This window comes from Alligator sinensis, unplaced genomic scaffold (assembly GCF_000455745.1).
Source record: "Alligator sinensis unplaced genomic scaffold, ASM45574v1 scaffold1056_1, whole genome shotgun sequence".
In the NCBI taxonomy this organism is placed as follows: Eukaryota; Metazoa; Chordata; order Crocodylia; family Alligatoridae; genus Alligator; species Alligator sinensis.
Window position 1 is genome coordinate 661,151 of NW_005842818.1, and position 9,114 is coordinate 670,264.

Consider the following 9,114-nt stretch of genomic DNA (forward strand, 5'->3'; position numbering starts at 1 on the left):
CCTCCCTGAGTGCCACGCTGATCTCCTTCCCCTGCCCTATCTGCTGCTCTGCTTTCTGCCCCCTGCCCTATCTGTTGCTGTGTTGCTGGTCCCCATGTGCCACACAGAGGCTGCCCAGGGCACTTGTGGCATGCTTCAAAACCCATTGACATCAAAAATGTTCCCAGAACTTGAGTTCAAGCCAAGTCTCCGTATCAACGTTATCCGAAGTGCTCTAACCCCTGCCCTGGAAGGCCAAACAAGGGAGCTCACGTGGATCTAAGGTTGCCAGCTGTGTTTGGATCTTTTTCGGGAGGTTTTATTACATGATGCTAGGACATTAAAGACTGATCTACTGTCCTGTGCTCAGGAAGTCAAATGCACGTGACTATTATTTTTTAAAAACCCACTGCAGTACTGTATAAATTGGAGCCAACATTTAATATTTGAATGGATGCCCTATCCTTTATCTCCTGGGTGACTCTCAGGAATAAACTCTTAGGAATTTATATCTAATTCCTGAAGGGCAGTCCTGGAGAGTTGGTAACCCGACATGCATCCCATCATTTTATGAGTAATATTTCCTTTTCTAAGAGCATCCCTCATCCAGGGGCCGGGGCTGAAGCCCACAGCAACCCATGGAAAAAATCTCAGGGGGCTTTCAATCAGGTCCCTTTCCTGCCAACGCTTCTGGGGAAGGTGTGGAGGCCCTTTGGAGAGCAGGGAGATGTGACTGGGGTCAGGGTTGACTCCACCTGCAAGGGGTGATACCAAAGGCTGGGAAAGGGCAATGGGAAGATGTCACAATGCATCCTTCTTCTGTGTTATTCAGCACGGGGATCCCTCCCTATCCAGTAGCGTTGGATTGAGGTTGCTACATGGGCACTCCCATTTGCATCCTCACTGGGGTTCCCAGCATATACCGCTCACCTTGCTGCCTTTGGGCCCGTCAGCTCCAGGAAGTCCCTGCAGAGGAAGAAAGCTGAGGACTTGGTTTGCAGACCCTTGGCTGGGCTCTGCCATCCCGTACCACGAGGGTGGACTGCAAGGCATGCTGCAGAGATTTCAGAGCGGGTTCCTCCATGCTGGTGAGAAGAACTGGGCAGAAGCACTAAGTGCCCTGGTGAGCTCTCGCCAGGTCTTGCCCCATGTGGAGGGACCCCGGCACCCATGAGGAAAGCCCTCCTCCCCACCTGGGCTCAGAGCTTCAGTCTGGGGTCCATGACCCAGGCAGCCCGTAACCTGCTCTAGGACTATAGGCATAACGAGGACAGACTCGACATGCCCTCCCATCCCTGACTACAATATGCTCTGAATTGAAGCGCCAAAGATCACCTGTTTTCCCAGGGGCCCGAGGAGTCCAACTGGCCCAGCAAAGCCATTCCTGCCTCTCTTCCCGCGATCGCCCTTCAAAGAGAAACACTGTTAGGAAGGAGATAGGGTTGCAGACCTCCAGCGAGGGAAGGGGCATCTCTCTAGCTTCCCCCACAGACTTCTGGAGGGGGGGGACCTGCAGCACTGAATGATTTGGGCATTAGAAGAAGTTTATAGTAAGAGTAACTGTGCAGTGGTTCGGGCTCTTCTTGTCCTTAACCGGCACTAGTGCCCATGGCACAAGCCAGGGTAGAGTTGGCCTGAGGAATAGACCTGCAGGATGCACATCAGTGATGAGAGGGATGGTGGGGAGGGGGATACAGTTTGCTTTTGCTGAGCTGCAGCTGGCCCGTGGCATAAGATTTGATTCAGATGCTTCACATCCCCTTCGCGGGGACTCAGCGCCTGGGGCTGCTCTCAGCATCTCCTGAGAAGAGGCAAGGAGCATCGTGCCCTCCGCGGTGCTGCCAAGAATGAACCCTCCTCGTGCGTCATCCTGCCACCCCCGCTCAGCCTGGTCTGTGCCCTGCAATGCTGTGCGTGGTGGGAAGCCTGAGTCTGCTCAGCTTGGGTCAGGGCGACACAGCCACTGCCCAGAGAGTCCCAGCTTCAGGACGTGCCTGGAGAACAGCTCTGCTTCCTGATTTCTTACAGAGGGGCCGAGGGTGGCCTTCAGGACTGCGTCCCCCTCTTCCCATAGGGACCCTTCCTGCAGTCATCCCAAAGAGCCCCAGATTTAATGCCTCTGCCCCCATGCACCCCCTCTGCACCGCTCTCTCACGTGCATGCACAGTCCAGCCCCTGTCCTGCGTGCCCTACCTTTTGCCCGGGCGATCCCGGCAGTCCCGGGGCCCCTCTCTCCCCCTGTGATCCTGGGATCCCTGGATTGCCATGGATGCCCTGGATGCCTTGTGCCCCTGTAGGCCCTGGTGCCCCAGGCTCGCCCTGTTGCAAAGAAACCATGCAGATGCAGTCACAATGTGCATGGCAAGCAGCACCGGCCAGCTGGCTGTCTGGCAGTCTTCACTCCCTTTGTATCGGCTGGGTCACGGTGGGTTTGCTTCCTGTCCTTACCTGGCGCTACAGCCCATGGCGTGTGCCAGGGACGGGGCTGGTGGGCATCTATCTCTCTGAGCACCGCTGGCAGGGCGGACCTGCTCCATCCCAGCTACTCCAGTCTGGGCTCCCCATAGGTAGGGACCTACTTAACTCGTGGCTTTGTCCCGTTTCGTGGGCGTTTTGTGGCAGCTCCGCCCCTCGGTGCTGATTGGTGGGGAGGCCCCACCCCTCAGCACTGATTGGCAGAAAAGCCCCAGGGGGAGGAGGGACAAGGGGGCAGCTGCCATCTTAACTGCTGGCTGCCCTGCATTCAGCCCTGTCCCACAGCGCTCATTGGCACAGAGGCCGGGGGTAGGGAAGGGAAGTTGCCACCTTGTCTGCTGCCCCCTTCATGCCGCCCCACCAGCTGGCGGCTTCCCCCTCCCAGACAGGCTGTGAGACCTGCCTGAGGTGGGGGAGGAAGCATTAAAAACTTATTTTTATTATGTTTTTCTTTTGCATAGATTTTGCAGGCAATCCCGGATTTCAGAGTTTCTGTGAAATCCATAAAACTGTGATTTAGGTAGGTCCCTCCCTACCCATAGGACTCATATACCCCCCACTGCCCCAGTGCAGCACCCACCAGGTAAAGCAGCCCCAGTGCTACACACACCTTCCCCAAAGCCAGCCAACAAGCTCAGCTCTGTTATTGCAGGCTGCAGTGCACCCCGACCCCGTGACGCCTGTGACGCGCCGACTATCCCAGTCCTGGGGTTTCACACTTTGCTAATCTAATTCACTCCTGCTTCTCCATCAGCCTGCTTCTGAAGTGGTGAGATGATCCTTAATCTCCCAACCCAAAGGGAGAAAGGAAACACGTCACGTGCTCCCTAGACCCAAACATATTGGCAATCCCACCTTCAAGGGCTTGGCTCTTTTGGTTGTCTATCTTTGCAAGCCCCAGCTACCCTGTGGCATCCTAGGAGGCAGGATCAGGGATGCAGAGAGCCAGCTGAGCCCTCCTTGGGTCATGCCAAAGCAGAAGTGACCTCCCGCTCCAAACTGGACAGATACTGACCTTCAGTCCTGGGGGTCCGGCCTGACCAGCAGGGCCTCTAAACCCAACTCCCGGTTCGCCCTATAAACAGAGAGAGGCAGTTACCCACGTTAGCCTGAAGTCAGACGTTTGGGGCGGGCAAACCCAGAGAAGGGGCTGGGTGAGCAGACCCCTGCCTAGTCAAGGCCCTAAACAGAGGGGGCCCCGGTGCTTCCTGGACACCCAGCCAAGGGACCCCATTGGAAGGAGGACCATCTCTTCCCATGGGTCAGGGACTATATTAAGGAATAGATGTTATTGAGATTGTTCATGTTTGCGCCTTAAATCTTGTGATTGAAATGCTGTATTGTGATGTTGTAAATAGTGTTATTTAGGGTTCGACCTTGGTTACTGGTTAGTGTTCTCTGTGTCAATATGTATACATGATATTTCGTTTTATGTCTATATTATAACTTAATACATTGTATATAGTGAAGAACTTCGGGCTTGGGCTGACTTTATAGAGGAAAGAGGGATCTGCTCGAAATTCGGGCATCCCTCTCACAGCACCCCCTCCTGCCTACCCATCTCATCCTATTGAGAATAGGGCACACCCTTGAGTGTACCCGGGTTACAAACTAAATCAGAGATATATATATATAGCATAAGCTTTTGTGAGCCCAAGCTCGCTTCAGCAGATGGTGATAGGACATGCACAGAGCAGCATATAAACTGGAGAAAGTGGTTTGAATACAAAAGAAAGGAAGGAGGGGCAGTGCTGGGAGAGGCAAATAAGCAAGCAACAAAGGGATCACAAAAACCGATGTAGGTAAGGGGATAAGCCCCCGTTTAAACCATACTTAACACAGTCCAGCCTATGGATGATGTCTTGTTCCACAGCTCCCATTCAGGCTGGTTTTTAAAGTTTTGCTCCCCGCTACCCTGTCTCCTCCCTTTTGCATTCAAATTGCTCTCCACTTTGTGCATTGTCCTTGCACAGCGCCTGATGAAGTGAGCTTGGACTCCCAGACGCTCGTGCTATATATACCTGATTTAGTCTATAAGGCACATATCTACCCTGTCTTCTCCCTATGGAGACAGGGAAGAGGAGATGAAGATCAAACAGGAAGGCCCCACTCCTTGCACCATGGGCCCACTGAGATCAATCCGGACACCTTGCTTTGCCTACAGGTCATACTGACAAGTATCACCAGGATGGGATCCACACAGCCCACAGACCACGATGGACAGAGGGGCGGATGCAAGGCCCCTGCACTGTGTTGATGGAGGAGAGTTAGCTTTTGTGCTCATGGCAGGACAGAACTGCAAGGAGAAAATAAGCAGCTCTAGCTTGGTGAAAACCCAAGAGATGCCGATAGGTAACAGCCAATCTTTTAACGTATGCTGCATTGCTAAGCCGGGCACCTGGCATGCAGGTGGGCATGCATGGAGAAGGGTAGGACAGCAACACGTGAAGGCCAGAGGTGTCCGAACAGCGGCCTATGCAGAAGAGTTGCTAACACTGGTACCAAAGTCATCTTTTACCTTTTGACCATTTTCACCTCTGCTTCCTTTGGTGCCCTAGAAAGCAAAGAGAGAGCTAGGAAGCCTCTGTTCGTCCACAGGGAGAAGGACGTGGCCTGTATGGGGCCCTGGGTCAGGTCAGAGATTTCCATACAGTCCACAAGCTGCACAGAGGCTCTCTAGCTGATCGAGGATCTCTAGCTGGGGTCGAGGCACTTGCCTTTGAGGCACAAAGGGATGGTCATGGGCCAAAAGGTACAAACTGCATGGACTGACCACTCCTTAGTGCATACAGACACGTCTTAGATCCCTCCTCCAGCCTCACCCTTGGATTTACCAGCCAAATCCTAGTCCTTAGCCAGTATGAATGGGTTGGTCATGGCTCCTGGGGGTTTAATCCAGGAACTTTTGTCTACAGGCAGATGCTGTCAAGCCCCAAGAGCTAAGGGGTTCAGAGCCAGGTTGCTCATCAGTCTGCCTGGCACATCTGACTCCTGGGCTGGGCAGGACAAGAGCTGGGTGTGGAGATCTGCAGCCTTGGGGGAATCTGGATTGGGGTCTTTATCTCATCTCTGCACCACCCCTAAATGCTGGATACCCATTCTCAGACTAAGTAACTTCTGCTCTTCCTCCAGATCCAGGCTCACCTTCTCTCCAGACTCGCCCTTCTCCCCAGGCTCCCCCTGCAAACAAAAAGCACCAGGTCACACAGCCACCTGGTCCTCCCTCATCTCCTTCATTAGGAGCTCCCACATTACCAAGGGTTGTGACCATTTAAAGGTGCAGTCCCACACAAGCCCCTTGGAGGCTCAGAATTTCTTCCCAAGAAACTTGTGCAAGGACACGTCCTTGACTGTAGCCGCAGTCCCTGCCATGCTGGCTGCCTTACCCACCCACCCACGGCCTGGATGCAAATGATGCAGAGACTCATATCAGTCCATTTTCACAGACAAGTGACTTCGTGCATCAATGAAGAGCCTGGTCTGGGGCTGTCTATCACAAGGAATTGGTGGGACCTGCTGTGTGACCCCTACCCCCACCGCCTCACCACCCCAGACCGTAATCTCTTGCAGTCTGCGGTCATCTGGCATACAATGCAAAGTCCGGCGCGTGCCTTGGAGTGGACAGCCGCCCTTTCTGCTAGCTCCTAGCCCTGACTGATAACCCCGTCTGTCTTCCCTTGACGTCAATGCACATTTTAATATTTCCAAATAGCTTATCTGCTTAACAGCAGATTAAAAAGAGAACAGCATCTTCTTGGGAGCACTTCAGTCATCAGGGCAACGACCACAGTCCATCCCACGCAAGTCACACTGCCGGGCCCAATTTCCTGCTGCTCTAGCCCGCTCGCCCGCAGCCATTGCCACACCTGCAAAGCGAGCGTGACACGTTACACATCTGTGTCTGGGAGCACTTCACTCCTACTTGGACCATGTGAAAGGCACAAGGTGGTGGGGCATCTGGCTTGCTGTAGAAGAAGCATATCGAGGTGACCATTTTGGGGTCCAGCTCAATGGGCTTATGGAGCTCAAGACAGGCAGGAGTCAAGGAGACACCGGGTCTCTGGGGACGGGTGGGAACAGAAGAGGGAGGAGCCGTCCATCGTGAAGATGGGGAGTTGGGAGAGAAGAGGAACCTGCCTAAGGAGGGGACTGAAGAGGAAGAGGAGTCCAACAGGTGACCAAGGGTGGCCACAGGATCCAAAGTATTGATGGACTCATGCAGAGAGCTCACGTAACTTGTTGGGGAGTCCCGAACACCCCTCGCCCCTTTTTTGCTGTGCTAAGTGCGTCACTATATTCCTCCACAGATACTCTGGTCCCAGACACGGTTCAGTCCGACTCACAATGGTTAGCATGCGAGACAAGCCGACTTGAAACGTCTATGAAACTATGACCGTGCGGGGCATTTGCAAGTGAGCTGACATGCACGGGGCAGCGATCACACCCAATGCTAATAAGGTGACCCCAGGGAAGAGTCATGCTCCTGAGCCATGCCACAGTTTCCCTGCTCCATACTCAATTGGCCAAGAGAGTATAACCTCAGAGAAACGGGTGCAAATACAGACATTTGAACCTGAACTGTAGAAAAGTCCTCCACACAAGGGCATAGGAGTCTAGACCTTGCCTCAAAGCACGAGGACAGATTTGGAGGGGCCTGAGCTCTCACCACCTGGTAGTGAGGATGTCTGTGCATTTTCTGCTGGATGCAGCTGCTCTCGGCAACAATGTCTGACTGATAATAGCCCCGTAAACCAGGGTATAGTTCGGAGGAACTTGCTTCAGCTTCTCTTGTACTTCTCTTGTATAAAACTTGCTTGTACGTCTCTTGTATAAAATAAAGGCCCCAGAGTCGTGCTGGGTGTAACAGGCTGAGCCATCCAAAAGAAGCTGTACACAGTGCACAGGCAGCCCCGGTAGAGCTGAGAAGGAAACCATTATCCCACTCTGCAAGAACTAGCTTGATTGAAAATATTTCCCATTCTGCATTGAGACAAACCCCAGGTGCTGGGGCGGAGGGAATGAATCGAAGAGAGATAAAGCATATAGGGCACTGCAGGACATGGGAGACCACAGCTATGGGCCCTGTCCCTGGGAGCATGGCTCTTCCCTGGGATTGCCTTATTAGCGTTGGGTGTGATCACTGCTTTAGGAGTGCTCGTGGTGCTCTGGTGAGGTGCCAGCTCATCTGGTCCCATACCTCAAAAAGGACATAGAGAAGGTCCAGAGAAGACAGGCAACACAGATCATTAGTGGTACGGAGGGGCTTCCACATGAGACGAGACTACAGGGAGCCAGGCCTATTCAGTTTACAAAAGAGATGCTTGTGGGGGAACATGAAAAAGGTTTACAGCATACTAAATAGTGACGGGGACGTCACTAGGGATTTGTTATTGACTGTCTCTCTCAATACAAGAACTCAGGGTTGCAAAATGCAATGACTAGGTAGGGAGTGTATAACTAACACAAGGACCTTCTTTTGCACGCAGCGTGGAATTAAAGTACAGGCTGGGGACCGACTGGTTAAGCAGACACGTTGGAGGATCGGGCCGAAAGGAATCTCATGAGGTTCAACAAGGACAGGTGCAAAGTCCTGCACTTAGGAGGAAGCAATCCCATGCACCGATGCAGGCTGGGGGGACTGACTGGGCAGCACCTCTGCAGAAAAGGACCTAGGGGGACATTGAACAAGAGATGGACATGAGTCGAAAGTGTGCCCTTGGTGCAAGAAGGCTAACGGCATCCTGGGCTGCATTGGTAGGAGCACTGCCAGCAGATCAAGGGAAGTGATTCTTCCCCTCAATTCAGCACCAGTGAGGCCACATCTGGAGCCCTGTGTCCAGTTTTGGGCCCCCTGCTACAGAAAGGATGTGGAGAAATTGGAGAGAGTCCAGTGGAGGGCAACAAAAATGGTTTGGGGGCTGGGGGACATGACTGGTGAGAAGAGGATGTGGGAACTGGTCTAATTTAGTCTGGAGAAGAGAAGACTGAGGGGGATTGAATAGCAGCCTTCACCTCCCTGCAGGGGGGTGGCAAAGAGGATGGAGCTGGACTGTTCTGAGCCAGGGCAGATCAAAGCCTTGGCTGGGATGATATAGGTGCAGCTGGTCTAGCTTTGGGCAGGGGGTTGGACTAGATGTGACCTCCTGAGGTCCCTTCCAGCCCTCATTGTCTGTGATTTTATGACTCTGAAGTGTGAAACTCATTGCCAGCAGATGTTGAGAGTCTAACCAGGTTCGAAAAAGTACACATTTTTGGAGGAAAGGAATAGTACACATTGCTATTGAGCATGGGAGTTAGGGAGACAACCTCTGAATTAGAACTTCCTAGGCCTTAAATGCTGGAGGCTGCAAGGGAAAGGAAGAGTCCAAAAAACCCCGGTCACACCCAGGTCACTCTCCTTTTCAGTGTGACACAGGGGACTGGGCAAGATGAGCCCGTGCCCTGACCTAGCAAATGGCAGTTCTCATATTCTTGTGGGTAGGGCAGCTGCATTCAGCCCAGGGAGCACTAGTTCAACAGCCCTGATATAAATGATCCTAGATACTATTTCATATGGATGATCTCAGTACATACATTATTAAATTAGCCACCTATCACCACCTATGACTTTCCTACCCTCTCCCACCTCCCAGGGGAGAGCTGCAACCCCTGAGCAATAGC